The following is a 16,552-nucleotide window of genomic DNA, read 5'->3' on the forward strand; positions in this document are numbered from 1 at the left end:
AGTGGTGATCAGTAATTTGCCATCAAGAAAAATAGTAATAAGTGATTGGTCTTTGAGAACCTTTGATCACAGAAATACTCATTTAAGCTTTATAAACTGCCCTCTCTCAACTCATCCAGCATTTTTCACTGTTTTAAATTAAAGTCAGTAATGAGATCTAAAAAATGACCAAACAGTCAAGGAATTCACTGTTTATAACACTATTTTTTGGCAGTCACAACTGAGGCCCTTTGTCAAGTATAAAAAATAAACAATATAAACTATTCATATAAGGCCTTGCTGCTATCTGCCTACATCGTGTAACCTGTAATTGTACCGCAGCTACAACCTATAATCTATACAATCAAGAAGAATAAAATGTAGGTTGTGTTTAATTTGGATGTAAAACAATAACCGGTGTAGGTTATTGTAGATCATTAGGCAGAATTATACCCCATCATAATTCAGTATTTATGTTGTAAGTTGCGTTTGTTTATTTATTTGTGTGTTTGTTTGTTTGTTTGTTTGAGCACCTGCCCTTGTCACTGATATCCTGTCTTGTGTACACCTAAAGTCCTAATGTTCCATTGCTGTGAAGTTTACACTGGGGCCAATTAAACTTAAATCAGAAGCACCACTGATTATGTCACTTGGTAAAAAGATACTAAAACTTGATTTTTGAAGCCAGGAATCAATTGAATTGTCCAAAATATAGAAATAAACATCTGCAATAGTATTTGTATTCCTGAACTTTTCACTTACATAAGTTGGCGAGATGTATTAATGGGCTGGTTTTTTTTTTATATTAAAGAAACAGAAGTTCGAATGACATAGAATAATTATGAAAATTAGGTTTTGTATAGATAAAGAAATAAATTAATTAATTAACAAACAGACAAATAAATAAATAAATAAATAAACGAACAAATAAATAAATAAACACAAATAAATAAATTAACAAGCAAATAAATAAATAAATAAATAAATAAATAAATAAATACACAAACAAATGAATTAATTAATTAACAAATAAATTAATTAACAGACAATAGATAGATAGATAGATAGATAGATAGATAGATAGATAGATAGATAGATAGATAGATAGATAGATAGATAGATAGATAGATAAAATAACAAACAAACAAACAAACAAACAAACAAATAGCTTCTACTGGGTTTCATATAGAAAGTTAGTCTTTTTTTAACCTTCTTCCCTCCTGTTCCTGTGGCTTACTGTCTCTTCCTTCTCAAGCGCGCGTGAACGTGTGTGTGTGTGTGTGTGTGTGTGTGTATGCGTGTGGGTGCGCGCGCGTGTTGCCATATCGCTCTCGCTCTTGAAGCGCTGCTTCGCTCGTGCGCCTCTGCAACCCTTATCGTTAAATAATATAGATATCTTTATTTCGCGCCACCGCAAATGATTTATTTTCCCATAATCAGTTATATAAACTAGTTTCGACTCCTGACATCTGTGTGCACTCTGTGTTTGGGGGGTTTATTGTTGTCTATTGCACGGGACGAAGAAAGACCAGGACTCTGCTTGGACATTCTCCTTCCACTGACTTCTCACCAGGACACTCGGTAAGTGCACTTCACTTACAGCAAGTACTTTAACAGCCATAAAACCTTCTCCTGTCTCACTGCTTATTTATTAGTGCTATTTATAGAAAGGATCAGCTTCAGTTCTACATGAACTTCATGCAAAAGCAAATCATTCCAGTGTGTGATGGATAGTTAAGTAGATAGATAGATAGATAGATAGATAGATAGATAGATAGATAGATAGATAGATAGATAGATAGATAGATAGATAGATAGATAGATAGATAGAACACCCAGGTATAATATGTCCCACTTCGCACACTTTTCCTGCTTTAACTGATTCCAACAATTCATCTTTGGATCCTTATCCAAATAATGATGTCACTCCTTAACAATTACACTCTTTAAGGGTTCATTACGTAATTCCTCACTTCTTGAGAAGCATCAGTTCAGATCCCTTCTGCTCTAGGGTTGTACATTACATTACATTACATTACATTACAGACATTTGTGTTCTCCTAAATCTGAACAAATCTGGATTTAACTTTGTTTTCTGAGAGAGTTGAGAGCGAACAGACGAGTGAGTGGCTGTGGGCGTATTTGTGCGTTAGACGCTGGCGTCCTGACAAAGGTGGCGTGTAGCTGGTGTCTTGAAAAAGGTGACGTGTAGCTGGCGTCTTGAAAAAGGTGACGTGTAGATGGTGTCTGGAAAAAGGTGACATGTAGCTGGCATCCTGAAAAAGGTGACGTTTAGCTGGTGTCCTGAAAAAGGTGACGTTTAGCTGGTGTCCTGAAAAAGGTGACGTTTAGCTGGTGTCCTGAAAAAGGTGACGTGTAGCTGGTGTCTGGAAAAAGGTGACATGTAGCTGGCGTTCTGAAAAAGGTGACGTGTAGCTGGTGTCCTGAAAAAGGTGACGTGTAGCTGGTGTCTGAAAAAAGGTGACATGTAGCTGGCGTTCTGAAAAAGGTGACGTGTAGCTGGTGTCCTGAAAAAGGTGACGTGTAGCTGGTATCCTGAAAAAGGTGACGTGTAGCTGGTGTCCTGAAAAAGGTGACGTGTAGCTGGTGTCTGGAAAAAGGTGACATGTAGCTGGCGTTCTGAAAAAGGTGACGTATAGCACACCTGGGACTGACGAACACACCAGCACGGACTCTTACACAAGCGTTTTTATATATTCCTGTGAGACTGTTCAGTGTGTACAGTCCTGAGGAACCGAACTCAGCTGAGATGCATTATTTGTTAAACATATTGCGCATCATTGCATCATCGTATCTTTATCATACATTCATTATATGTTTGGCATCTCAGAAATGCTGATATGTTGCAATGAATGTCTCATTTTTACACTAGTAAAAATTTAGGCTCACAGAGCAGTGATATGTCGTCATCGTCCTTACTCAGTACAACGAATCAGGGTGTTCCTGTTCATCCTTAAGTAATGTTAGTAAAAATGATGCACAGCATTTCCAAAGAAAGCGGACGGTTTGGACATCCACTGTCCAAGCAAAGTGCTTCTGGAAGTGCAAGCAGTCAATATTTAAAATGGAAGAACGATGGGATAGCTGTTGACAAAACATGACATTCATTCGTTCCGCCACCCACTCTAAAGGCCAGAGAGAGAAGACGTGCTCTCTTTCCCACTTTGACTTCCTTCATTCCGGCGAACAAACAACTAGTGTGATGTAAATAGATGTCGTTAACGCTGTTGACATGTCCTGCTGCTGGAGAGGTGAAATCTGATGTAGATCAGACTGCAGGAGAACTCTAACTGTGTGGATCTTGTGAACACGGATTTCAAAAATTATGATATTCCTCGAGGAAACTTTCTTTTAAGTTCTTAAAGGTGGAGCACCAGCATCACGTGACACATGTAGTGCAGAGTTTTTGACAACAGTGAATCCTCTAGGTCGAGTGTGTACATGGACGAGAAAGGAACAGTGAAGCAATTCGTAAAGATTAAATATATAGGATTTGAGTTTCACCAATGTTAGATTTGTCCCACTTAAACATAACGCATTGTTGACGAAAAAAGTAAGAAAACCAAATGAGTAGTCATTGCTTTTTGTATTTCTACATTTTTATATCTGAGGAAATAAATAAAAGAGAGAGAATAAATCACAGACCCAGATTTTGAACCTTACAACAGGAATTCAAGGGATTGTTCTTGCTCTGATATGAGAGAGAGAGAGAGAGAGAGAGAGAGAGAGAGAGAGAGAGAGAGAGAGAGAGAGAGAGAGAGAGAAATAAAAGTGGAATGGTGTACTGTAGCACCAACACACACACACACACACACACACACACACACACACACACACACACACACACACACACACACACACACACACACAGCTAGGATGACTTAGACTCTCTCACCTTCATATTGACACCTCATCTGTTATCATTAGGCACAGAGTCAAACAACTTTCTCGAGATGTGAGTGTGAGAGTGTGCTTGCGCGTGCCTGTGTGCGTGTTAGGTTTGTGTGTGCGTGTGTGTGTGCGTGTGTGTGAAAGACAGAAACAGAGTGGGGGAAGACAGAATCAGAATCTGAGTGTATGTTCTTATATAGTACATACATACACACTTTATTTACGTTTTATTCTACTGCACTTACATAATATATATGTAGTAATCATATATCTATATCTATCTATATCTATAAAACTTTATACCTGTTTATTCAAGTTATCAATTATGTCATAGTACTTACCAAAAATTGTCATGTTAAAGAAAAAAGAAACTAGAGAAAAGGTTCCTCCATATTGTAAAAGTACAGCTTTATTTTTGTCTGTCACACCTGAGCATTTTTTCCAAAACTGAAACATCTCCATATCAACAATTTTAGCGGTTAGCGCGTTCGCTTCACACCTCCACAGTTGGGGGTTCGATTCCTGTCTCTGCCGTCTGTGTGAGTGTGGAGTTCGCATGCTCTTCCTGTGCTGCTTAGGTTTCCACCAGTCTAGAGACGCGTGATGTTGGCTGACTGGCATCTCTAAATTGTCCGGAGCGTCTGAGCATGTGTGTGTGTGTGTGTGTGTGTGTGTGTGTGTGTGTGTGTGTGTGTGTGTGTGTGTGTGTGTGTGTGTGTGTGTGTGTGTGTGTGAGATGCCATGTGATGGGTTGGCACCACATCCAGGATAGACTCCAGGCTCCCTGAGACCCTGTGTATGAAAAACGTTACAGAAAATGGATAGATGGATGGGTTGATATTTAGTCGGAGCATCTTACCACATCGAACATGCGACATTTTACTATAGAAATGAAACATTTAATGTACAAACCTTAGCTAACAGTCTGACCTAGCGTCAGAGTTGCTGCCGGTCGCGATTCAAAATATATCAAAACCTTCATACCAATCACTATCAAGAATGAGTTTGCTGTGTCGAAACTGTATGTTCACTCGATCACAAGATAACCTTCCTATCTCACTTCTCTCTTCTCTCTCTCTCTTTTTCAGATCGCCTCTGAGGTAGAACGTCGAGGTGAGTGAGAGAGGTGGTATTTTTACTGTGTGAGTGGAGAATGTTAACGAGGAGCAGGGTGTGAAACAGGAAGGTGATAAATAATGTAAAATAAGTTCTGCTTGACACACGCCAAGGTGATAATTTGATGTTTGTTCCAGAGATGAACAGTGGAGTTTCAGACATGAGAGTTTTGCTTTTGAACAAGGCTAATACTTTATTATGCCTCATCCTCTGTTCTCTCTCTCTCTCTCTTTCTTTCTCTCTCTCTGTCTTTATTTTGCTTTCATTCGGTCTTCACAAGGTCTCCGTATGGATGTTTTAATATGTCTCTGCCTGATGTCCATTGAGATCAATAAAACACTGCATTCAAGTAAATCTTAGTCTATAACACACACACACACACACACACACACACACACACACACACACACACACACACACACACACACACACACACACACACACACAATTGTGTCCTTCAATAACCTCAGTCACTATTTCTGTAAATCTCTGTTTCTGTATCTTGCAAACATTCATGTTTTCTACATGCAAGGCAAATGTTCTTGTTATAATTATAAACCCAATTCACAATCCAAAGAATCAAACAGCACACACTAGTGGCCAGGCAAAGCATTACACACAGTGCACATGTACAACACATCTGGTTTATTGAGGGGCTCATGAACCCACACCCACCCACACCCACTTGTTTTGTGTCCTTCAATAGCCTTCGTCACTTTCTGTATCTTGCAAACATTCATGTTTTCTACATGCAAGGCAAATGTTCTTGTTATAATTATAAACCCATTTGTGGCTGAACCTATTTTTAATTTTTTCATTCAACTTGTGTGAAATGTGTGAAACTGTACGTGTGAAGCACATTCCATCTAATCACAATCCAAAGAACCAAACAGCACAAACTAGTGGCCAGGCAAAACATTACACACAGTGCACATATACAACACATATACACACGTGGACAAAATTGTTGGTACCCTTCGGTCAATGAAAGAAGAACTCACAATGGTCACAGAAAAAACTTTAATCTGACAAAAGTAATAATAAAGAAAAAATTCTATGAATGTCAACCAATGAAAGTCAGACCTTGCTTAAATTTCTAAATAATATGTGCAACTGTACTCATAGGAACATCTAGCTGCTTGGAGATGGTCTTATAGCCTTTACCTTTATCATGCTTGTCTATAATTTTCTTTCTAATCTCCTGAAACAACTCTTTCCTTCACTTCCTCTGGTCCATGTTGAGTGTGGTACACACCTTGTCACCAGACAACACAGTGATTACCTGGAGCCCTATACTGTATATAGGCCCACTGACTGATTACAGGATTGTAGACACCTGTGAAGTGTCTACAATCCCTAACATGTCCCTTTGGTCACATTATTTTCAGTCTTTTCTAGGGGTAGCATCAATTTGTTTAGACCTGCTGCATGAGTTTATTTTTTTTAATAATTCCATTGAAGCATGGTTGAAAACCAATGTCTGACTTTCATTGGTTAACATTCATAGAATTTTTATTTATTATTACTTTTGACAGATTAAAGTTTTTTCTGTGACCATTGTGAGTTTTTCTTTCATTGACTTAAGGGTACCAACAATTTTGTCCACGTGTGTAGGTCTGGTTCATTTAAGGGCCCAGGACCCCCCCCCCCCACACACACACACATTGCACGAGGCATTCTTAAACCTATAATGCACATGCACTCCCATATAAATTTTTCACTATCCACAAAAACACACTCACCTTCTTGCTCTGTCTTGCTACACATGAACACACACACACACACACACACACACACACACACACACACACACACACACACACACACACACACACACACACACACAGTTTCCCATTCTGTGAATCAAAATATGTATTTCTGCCTCCCAAAAAGCCTGAGCAAATTTTTGAGTTATTATATTTTTTTAGTTGTCCTTGTAGAGTGGGGTTTTATTTAGTTTTCTTTTTTGAGAGTACACATACCACCATACCAGACAGGGAAAAGGTTCAACACAGACCCTGAAACACATTACAAACACTTATACTAGAATATTCTGGAATATTTCTGTTGTGTGATTTGCTGGTCGGTATTTGTGTTATTCCATTAAGGAGAATAAAATGGTACTTAAAATGGTGTTCAGTAGAGTAGCGAAGTCCATTGTCATATTAATGATAAACCGAGCATTGTAGTAGCCTCACAAACAGTAGTGGACTTAAAGAATATTAACATAATATCAATAGCTAATCTTAGCTAATCTGTGGATCTGCTCAGCTAGTCAGTATTGATGATAGTAGCATGAAAGGTGATCAATTCGAACAGAGTGCACAAATACAGAGAAGGTAAAAGAGCTGGATACACTAAAAGACTAAAGCACTGCCGCATCACTCTCTTTAGTCACCGCATCGCTTTGTTTAGCATTGCTATCGTCAGCTAGGCAACAGGCATTGTGGGTAAGGAAGTGAAAACAGTCCAAAACAGATCCATCCTTTTTTTTTTTTTGCTTCACTTCTCTCTAAATTCTAAATCCTATTTGTGTATTTGCAGCAGCACAAGAGAAGGAAATGGATCACAGAGTGAGGTGTGGATTTAGAACACGGACAGACATGCATACATAATACATACTGCGAGTCAGGACGGTGACGTCACCCTGACTAAAGTAGCACACTCAAAGTGAAAAGCCCAAGTTTTTTCCTTATGTTAGCCGTGAGAAATGTATGAACATATATGCCTTGCAAAGGCAGATCTTGAGGTACAGGAGGACTACTGATCAGCTTTAAGACCTATTCTCTACACTAACCCTTTTCTCTTCATTCGATCATTTATTCGTGTGGCATCAGAACAATGCATACATATTACAGATGCAGGCTAAGAGCCTCTGATGTTCACATAAAACATGAGAATGGAGAAAACCTGTGTGTAACGTCTGAGGCTTTAACCGTGTCATGGTTGTTGGTGCCAGATGGGCTGGTTTAAGTTTTCAGAAAACGGCTGATCTCCTGGGATTTTCACACACAGCAGTCTCTAGAAATGTTCACAGAATGGTGCAAAAATACATCCCGTTTGTGGAGGATCTGAAGGCTTGCTGATGAGCGAGATCAGAGGAGAATGAAAAGACTGGTCTGATATAAAAGGAAGTGTATAGTAACTCAAATAATCACTCTTAGTACCGGGGTCAGATTCCTGATCTTGGTTTGACAGGAATGGAACATGATGTGGTCTTTTGCTGTTGTAGCTCATTCACCACAAGGTTTAATGTTTTGTTTATGCTGAGATGCTTTTCTGTTCACCGTGGTTGTAAAGAGCCATTATATGAGCTACTGTATCCTTCCTTGTAACTCAAGCCAAAAAACTGCGGTTTTCCTCTGAATTTGCTTCTCAGCACTGCGTCGCCACACACAGAACTGTCACTGACTTTTTTCTCACTGATTCTAGAGACTGTGGTGTGTGAAACTCTCTGGAGATCAGCAGTTTATAAAAGACTCTAACCAGCCCATCTGGCACCAGCATCCATACCATGGTTTAGAGTCACAAAGATCAGACATTTTCTTCATTCTTCCTTTTAATGTGAACATAAACTGAAGCTCTTGACCTGCGTCCGCATGATAATTTACATTGTGCTGCTGCCACATTGGCCTATTAGATGCGCAGGTGTTCCTAATGAATTGGACAGTGAGTGTGTGTGCCAGCTGTGCAGATTGGTAGATATAGGTTACCTTTAAGTGGGATGTTGATTAGAGCCATTACATCGCAAATTTAGTGCCGTTGTATCAGGAATAGAGGGCAATAAAAATGGTTTATTTGCTTTTAAACGTACAGGCCCTTCATCGGCGTTGGTGCAAGCAAACCTGTTTGAATTAAATTTATTTACTGACAACATTTTTCAATCTGACATTTATTCCCCCGGGGACTCTGTTAGAGTGAGCGTGCCCAGAAATTGCTTAGTTTTGTTTGCCCTATAGCTTTGCTTCGGCTGTACTGTATATCTGCATCTAATTATTTGCTAGAATGCATCCATACACTATCTTCCTCTGATGGTGTGCATGCATACAGGGATGTCTGATACAAACAGTCTGATATAGTTGGACAATTCAAGGAAAGACGCTATAATAAACACACAAGTTTATTTTTTTTCACTTTTCTTTATTACCCATAATGCTGTTCGCGTGCCACTGAGAGTTGCACTAATGGGACACTCCTCATCTGAATAGAGATTTCCAGAGCTTTAGCGTTCATGCTTATACTACAGTCAAACACCATCATGCTCAATATCTCTTAGATCCCTAACTAGCTCATTCGAATGCTTGTGTAAAATTAGCATAACTGTGTCCTACACATAGCCATGTTTTGGAGCTCTGAGTCCAATATCTGCTGTTTCCACTACTTGGAATAACTGATTTCTTATTCACATGAAATTGCTACAGCTTTGCTACAACAGACAAATCTTAACTTATGTGAATACTACTACTACTACTACTACTACTACTACTACTACTACTACTAATAATAATAATAATAATAAGCATTATAACTAAACACATTACAAATATTTCAGAATGAATATATTCATTGTGTGGAGTTTTTCTTTTTAAACAGCAAACTGTATGCATACGGCTTGTATTAATGTTCTCCATGTTACACGTGACATAGCATTTGCCGATGAGGTTATAATGTCACAACTCTGGCTAGCTCATTGTGATCTCCTTTATTAGCTAACAAACAAAAGTTTCTTTGAGATTTGTTCAGTTTGATTTCTTTAAAACTATCTATAACTTCTTAGGAACTGTCTAACTAGCTAACATTTTAAATAGCTAGCTAGAAGTTCAGTCTGATTCTATTCTATATGTTTAATCACCCTGTTGACATTTTAAGCAGTTACTCTGTTATCTAGTTAGCATGACAGTTAACCAGCTAGCATGTACAACATTTTAAGATATATGATTAGTCTGATACTTTTAGAATATGTATAATCAGCCTGCTAACTAACTAACTTTCTAAATAGCTAACTTTTTATCTAGTTAGTCTGCTAGTTTGCCAGCTCACAATCACGATTTCCTTAAAGTTTTGTTCAGTCTGATTAAAATAAGTACTGCTGCTTGCTAATTAACTTACTAGCTAACATTATAAACAGCTAGCTTGTTGGCTAGTTAGTGTTCCAGCTAACAAGTACAATATGTATGTTATGAGCTGTGTTCAGTCTGATTATATTAGACTAGAGAAGCGTGAAGAGTGAAATCAGCTATCTAAGTTCAAACAATCTAACCAGTGAATATTCTAGTTAGCTTGATCATTAGCTAGCGTGCCACTTAATGAGCAGAATAACTCACTGGGAACATTTACTATTCATTCAGTTTAAACAAATAGTCTATAAAAATGATGAAACCTGTGAAAAAAACTGAAAAGGTCCAAAATTCCCAGTTCATTTAACACTGTATTGACGAATTGTGATTAGTATTTGATTAGCACTTGAACTTACCTCGTTGAGGTTGTAATGGATTGATGGTGTAATGAGAAAGTGATTCAGTGTGTTTGAGGGCGTGTGTGTGTTTAAGATGCTATTAATCTTTCAGGAGAATCCAGTGGAGACTGTCTTTCATTCGCCCGGCATGAGGCAGCATGTGTTTACTCTCAATTTAGCACAGGTAAGCAGAGCAGACACTCATATTTATGCTGCATTTATGCTTCCTTTCTACATGTCCACACACATGTCCTTAACCCCTCACTGATTCTTGAAGACAAATCTTCTCTAAGAAAGGGTTTTTTCCCTATTTTGAGCATGTGTAATTTTGTACTGCCACAAAATCTCTCAGGTGTACGTTCGTGTGTGTGAGTATACGCTCATAAAGATGTCTCAGAGATAGCGGGAGAGTTTTTAGAGCATACTCTGATACATTATTGAAGGCAACTCAGAGACGCATCCTACTCTTTCTGGCAGTCAGACGACGTAGTATGCTAAAAATATACATTTACCTCATCTGCTTCTGTCCACCTCTCCGAATCTCTCCTTTTCTTTCTCTTCTGCATGCTCCTTTTTCAAGATGATGCCCATTACTTTACCCCATTATTATGCTGATGTACCAGGATTTAGCATAGCCTGACAAGAAAAGCTAAATTACTCATAACACTAACAATGACAAGAGACAAAAGACAAAGAAAGCTTAATTTCTAATTTTTAATTTATATAAATACAAAATACACTATGCTTTCAGAATATAGGATACTAAACAGTAATCCTATCTGCCGGACCTACAGTATGGAAGTAAATTTAATGTTTCTTTAAAACTAATTTATGGTATAAAATTAGACCACCGTTGTACCTGCGAGGCTGCAAATTACACACAAACAAAACCTAAGATACAGCATAAGCAGAAATACAGCACAGGGGGTGCAGTGAGAATCACCTGGATACCCTTCTTGTGCACATACAGACTTAAGCCGGGACATTCCACCATGAATTGATGTACTGTATGGCTCTGTGAGTATTTGTGGCAGACATGAATAGTATTTCTTCTGCTTTCTGAAACTATTAGAACTATGGGTTATTAACATACAGTCAAGCCTACAATATGAAATTGATGTGACATACGGCTAAGTACGGTGACCCATACTCAGAATTTGTTCTCTGCGTTTAACCCATCCAAAGTGCACACACACAGCAGTGAACACACGCACACCGTGAACACACACCCGGAGCAGTGGGCAACCATTTATGCTGCGGCACCCAGGGAGCAGCTGGGGAATGCCTTGCTCAAGGGCACCTCAGTCGTGACCGGCCCGAGGCTTGAACCCACAACCTTATAGTTAGGAGACAGACTCTCTAAAAATTAGACCACGACCAATATCAATAATAGAGACGTGTCCTCGCTTCAGCAGAGGGTTACAGACTCTAGCTTGCTGGAAGACACAAGGCCTTCCTAATGAAATGTCCATTGGTGTGTGTTGCCCCACTGGAGAGCTACTTACCATGGATACCTCTTCACTGACTGGGGGTAGTGTGGTGCCATGGGGCACGAGGAAATATGGCCTGTTGTTGTGGATCAGAATATGTCAAAAGACTAGAAATAATGGCTGTCTATCAGGTCTCAAATGAGTCTTTTAACCAGTTTTGAGGCAGCATCATGACACATCAAGATGACCAAACATCCCACTAGGACAAGATCGGTCCGCCTACAGGCAACCTCATCGTATACCATATGCCTTTTCTGCCTTTACTATTCAAAAGCTAAGCCATAGATCCAAACTTCCACAAATTAACTTTATTGTTGAGCAGAACCAAGTCCGCATTCACACTTGAGGTGTAATCGGCAGCCATTACATTACATTTACATTTACAGCATTTAGCAGACGCCCTTATCCAGATCGACTTACATTTTTATCTCACTTTACACACATTACAGTGTGTAACAACACCATGGATGTCATCTGTCTGGGGGCTTATACCTCCACAGTCCCCAAGGCCTTGATGAAGGTCTCTTAAGGCCAAAGTACAGTATAAGTAAGGATATACCGGTGTTTCTGATGCAACATCATATTTATCAATTTATTGATTTACTCAACTGACCTTGCAGTGTTCAATGAAGCCAGGTCTTACAGAGTTCCTTGTAGTGTCATTTGTGCTTTCTGTGCTACTATTTTAGATCAAATCGTAACCATCCGATCCAACAAACATTTGTCATATGGAGGAAGGACATGGGGGATCTATTGTCTGACTGGGAGGTAGATCATGGCCTACAGATGTTTATAATGTTAACATGGCTCGTCTGTGACTTGAGTGCAGCAGTCGTCTCTGAACACCTACAGTACCGTCCTAGCATACAATAAACACCTGATTCTTACTGCCCTGGAGGGGAGAGATAGCACTCTAGTTACATATGTACCTGTGCTAGCAGACTAGCTATAATGTTCACGATAATATACAGGTTTATTGAAAGCACTGCTGCCCTCTAGTGATAATACATGCTTTAACACAGTCATATATTTTGTTAATTATTAACTGAATGTATTAGAGTCTGACTACTGTAATAATACTTGCTTCTTTCGCCTCTTTCAGATTCTGTAGTTCAGTGACACGGCATGAAAAAGGTAAGAGCTGAATTGCCTACCCTTTTTATGTTTTCACTTTTTTCTTTTTCTTTTTTTTATTTCAATGGAAAAGTAATACTTAAATACTACATACTAAAAATAGTTTATTTAAATTCATTGAGAATTTAGATGCTAAAATCACACAATAAACAAAAGTACTATACTAGAAATTTGTCTGAATTATTATAAAGCATGTTACTAGATAAATGACAGGAAATGCATTTGTATTTTACAAAATGTTCATGTTAAAGCTGATATTTTATTAAGTTAGAAATGCTGAGGTCTAGAATTTCCCGTTGGAATTATAAACACTTACATAATATTACCAGAGTAATGCAAAGTGGGTAGCATGTACAATACATTTGTAAGTTATATTAAAATAAGTATTCACTAAACTTCTGCTTTAAAATCACTATCTAAAACACATTTTTCTATAATTCATGTAAGTGCAGAGCAAAATGGAACGATAGTGACAAAGCATAAGGCCTAGCATTATTTTATCATTTTATGCTTCAAGAAAATGGAGGAAGAGTAAAGCTGGCCTTATGAGATTGCATGGTTGCTCTTTGCATCTAACTAACAAGTATAGTATAAGACATGGTGTGAAAGGTACATGTTTTCATGTGCATAGTATAACATAAATCTTGACTCAAGTCTAATCAGTGATCCAGATGCTGTGTATTTTGAGGCATGCATTAAAAAAACAAAACAAGTCCTCCTTCTTGCTTGCTGACCAGTCATCCTTCTTGTCCCTTATGAACACAATTATGCTTTATTTTTACCTGAATGTTTATTCTATGCTGTAAATCTTGTGGTTTTGGAAAACATTCAGTGAACTCCTCTGGATTGGACATATGACTCCAAGGACTCGCTTTCATGCATGATTCAGTCAGATTCTCTCTCTGTGGCACCTGCTCATAATCCAATATAGTAAAATATAGAGACATAAAAACATAGGCACCACATGGTGTAAACAACAATACATGTGGCACAATTATATTGGCAGTACGTTGGAGCATTGGGGTAGTGACTCCAGTCAGAAGATGTTGATCCAAGTGCAATGTCAGCCAGTGACTCATGGGATTGTTGTGGATGGAGCCGCCCAGAGTCTGTCATGCCTTCTTCGAACTATTGTTGCGTCAGTCAGCTGTATGGACTGGTCTTTATCAGCAATCTTTTGAAGACTTGACAGGAAGGAATTAGTGTTGAATCTGTGCTGAACTCAGAGTTTACGATGACCCATTTGTTCCTCAGGAGCTCTCGGTTGCACAAACTGTCATAGAAATGACATTATTTACATTTACATTATTCACTGTTCAGTGTCACCCAAATGAGGATGAGTTCCCTTCTGAGCCTGGTTCCTCTCAAGGGAGTTTTTCCTTGCTACCATCGCCTATAGCTTGCTTATTAGGGATAGATGTTAGAGATATATAGTATTTTCAATTAATTTTTTTAAATAAATTTTAAAATTTCAATGTATGTATTTATTATTATTATTATTATTATTATTATTATTATTATTATTATTATTATTATTATTATTATTATGTTCATATACTTCTGTAAAGCTACTTCAAGACAATGTAAATTGTTAAAAACACTATTCAATAAATTTAATGGAATTGATTGACAATCGATTGACCAAGATATTGGGTACTCTTGGGTGGCTTGATATTTATGGATGCTTCAATGCAAGGTGCAGGTGGATCTCTTGACCTGTGTCAAGTCAAACCAGTATTTGTTGGTAGATATCCTTGGTAGTTCTGGACAAGCTGATTGCTTCATGCTTTGTGCAGGATTTAGCAACTAGGACACCGCATGCCCTTTTTGGGAAGATGGTTGGCAAGGCCTTGGCTGCTACTGCTGCTTTCTCTGATTGTCAGTACACCTTGGCAACTTCCACCTTGAGCAGATTTTTGTTCTTTGTTTTTTGAGCAGAATTATGTTCTATGTTCTATATGTCCGGAAAACACTTTAGAATATAGTGGGCCTATACATGAGCCATGTATACACTTAAGTGAAAATTGTTCTGCAAATGCTTTGACCTCTCCAGGGCTGGCTAAATGGCAGGAAGTGTACCCAAAAGTGCATGAAGTAGCCATTGTAACGCAAACCATCACTGTGAACAGTATCTCTCCGGGGAACCATAGGCTTATTACTGCTTTCTAAAAAGGGCAAGGCACTTGAATCCACCACAGTCACTATGAAACCTCCCACTTGTACTTTGCTAGTCCCATAAAGATCCTGCTTATGAGCATATACTTCAATGTATATGTCTTTGTGAACGTCCCTGCTGCTAGCTACCACTTTAATCTAGGAGGATAACATGTTCTGGATTGAAGTGGTAGCTTGGAGGTTAAGTAAGAACCTTAATCCTCAACTCGGGGGGTCACTCTGGATAAGGGTGTCTGCCTTAATGCCATAAAGGAAATGCAATGTAAGTGGCAGCTCAGTGGACAAGACATTGAACTACTGATTGGAAGGTTGTGAGTTAAACGTACAGAGCACCAAGCTGTCACTGTTGAGCCCTTGCGCAAGAGCTTTAATTTCTCTCATCTGGTCAATTGTATAAATGGATACAGGCATCTGCCATGCCTTTTAAATGTAAATGATAAGCTAGCATGTATGAATTGGTGTGCAGATGTCAGATGATGTTACATTATGGTTGAATCCAAGTTTGTTGTCTAAGATCTACCAGCTCTACAGCCTTCTCTGTGCCTGGTGCAAACATTGTGGTGTAATTTAAAGTGGATAGCAGCCATGGCAGCGGATCATCAGTTTAGCATATAGATGGAGGCGAATGCTCTGCCACACATCCTCTTCATAGGCCTTATTTTGAACGGCTTTGCCCCAGGAATTCTGTGCTGCTGCTACCTGGATGTTAACATGAGCTTTCTTTAGGTTTGCCATAGTTAACATTGTCCCTTCTTGTGATGTGTTTCTGATTGTTTTCTTTATGCACATGCAGTCCTAAGGTGATAACAAAGTGTGTTTCTGATGAATATAGACTGCTATATTCTTGATTTTCTCTGTTCCTCTGTTCCCGTTAGGATTCGCCACAGGGAATCATCTGTATGATCCAGCATATTTGATTTGGCACAAGTTTTATGCCGGATGCCCTTCCTGACACAATCCTCCCATTTTATCTGGGCTTTGGACTGCCACTGAGAGTGCACTGGCTTATGCAACCCCCAGTGGCTTGGTTGGTCCTCTGCCCAGGAATCGAACCCAGGCCATGGCAAGCAAGAGCACAAGATCCTAGCCGCGCTCTCTAGAGTGCTATCTTGTACGAACCGTTAATCAGTTAGCAGTTGAGAGGCTGTTTGTTCTCTAAATTTTGCAAGATTCATGTTAGATGCGCACACTTTTTATTTAGTATATATTATCAACTATAATTGAGAGAAGGAATTCTAATGAAAACCCGGCTGTTATACCGTGCATTTTTGGATGCACCCAAAAATAAAAT

General features: G+C 38.7%; 1 protein-coding gene across 14 annotated transcripts in view; it reads left to right on the forward strand.

Annotated features, from left to right (window-relative positions):
• Nucleotides 1-1,289: 1,289 nt before the first annotated feature.
• The window catches only part of ptprdb (protein tyrosine phosphatase receptor type Db), a 64,221-nt gene continuing 48,958 nt past the window's right edge, over nt 1,290-16,552 (forward strand). For 9 of the 14 annotated variants that reach the window (XR_007143621.1, XM_027174537.2, XM_047816823.1 and 6 more), the window contains exons 1-4: nt 1,290-1,560; nt 4,980-5,004; nt 10,575-10,646; nt 13,055-13,086. The gene's annotated coding sequence lies outside the window, so the exon portion shown is untranslated. The remainder of the gene's footprint in view (nt 1,561-4,979; nt 5,005-10,574; nt 10,647-13,054; nt 13,087-16,552) is intronic. The other 5 variants (XM_047816828.1, XM_047816831.1, XM_047816830.1 and 2 more) reach the window with 1 other exon arrangement.

The sequence above is a fragment of the Tachysurus fulvidraco genome, chromosome 7 (genome assembly GCF_022655615.1).
Source record: "Tachysurus fulvidraco isolate hzauxx_2018 chromosome 7, HZAU_PFXX_2.0, whole genome shotgun sequence".
NCBI lineage: Eukaryota > Metazoa > Chordata > Actinopteri > Siluriformes > Bagridae > Tachysurus > Tachysurus fulvidraco.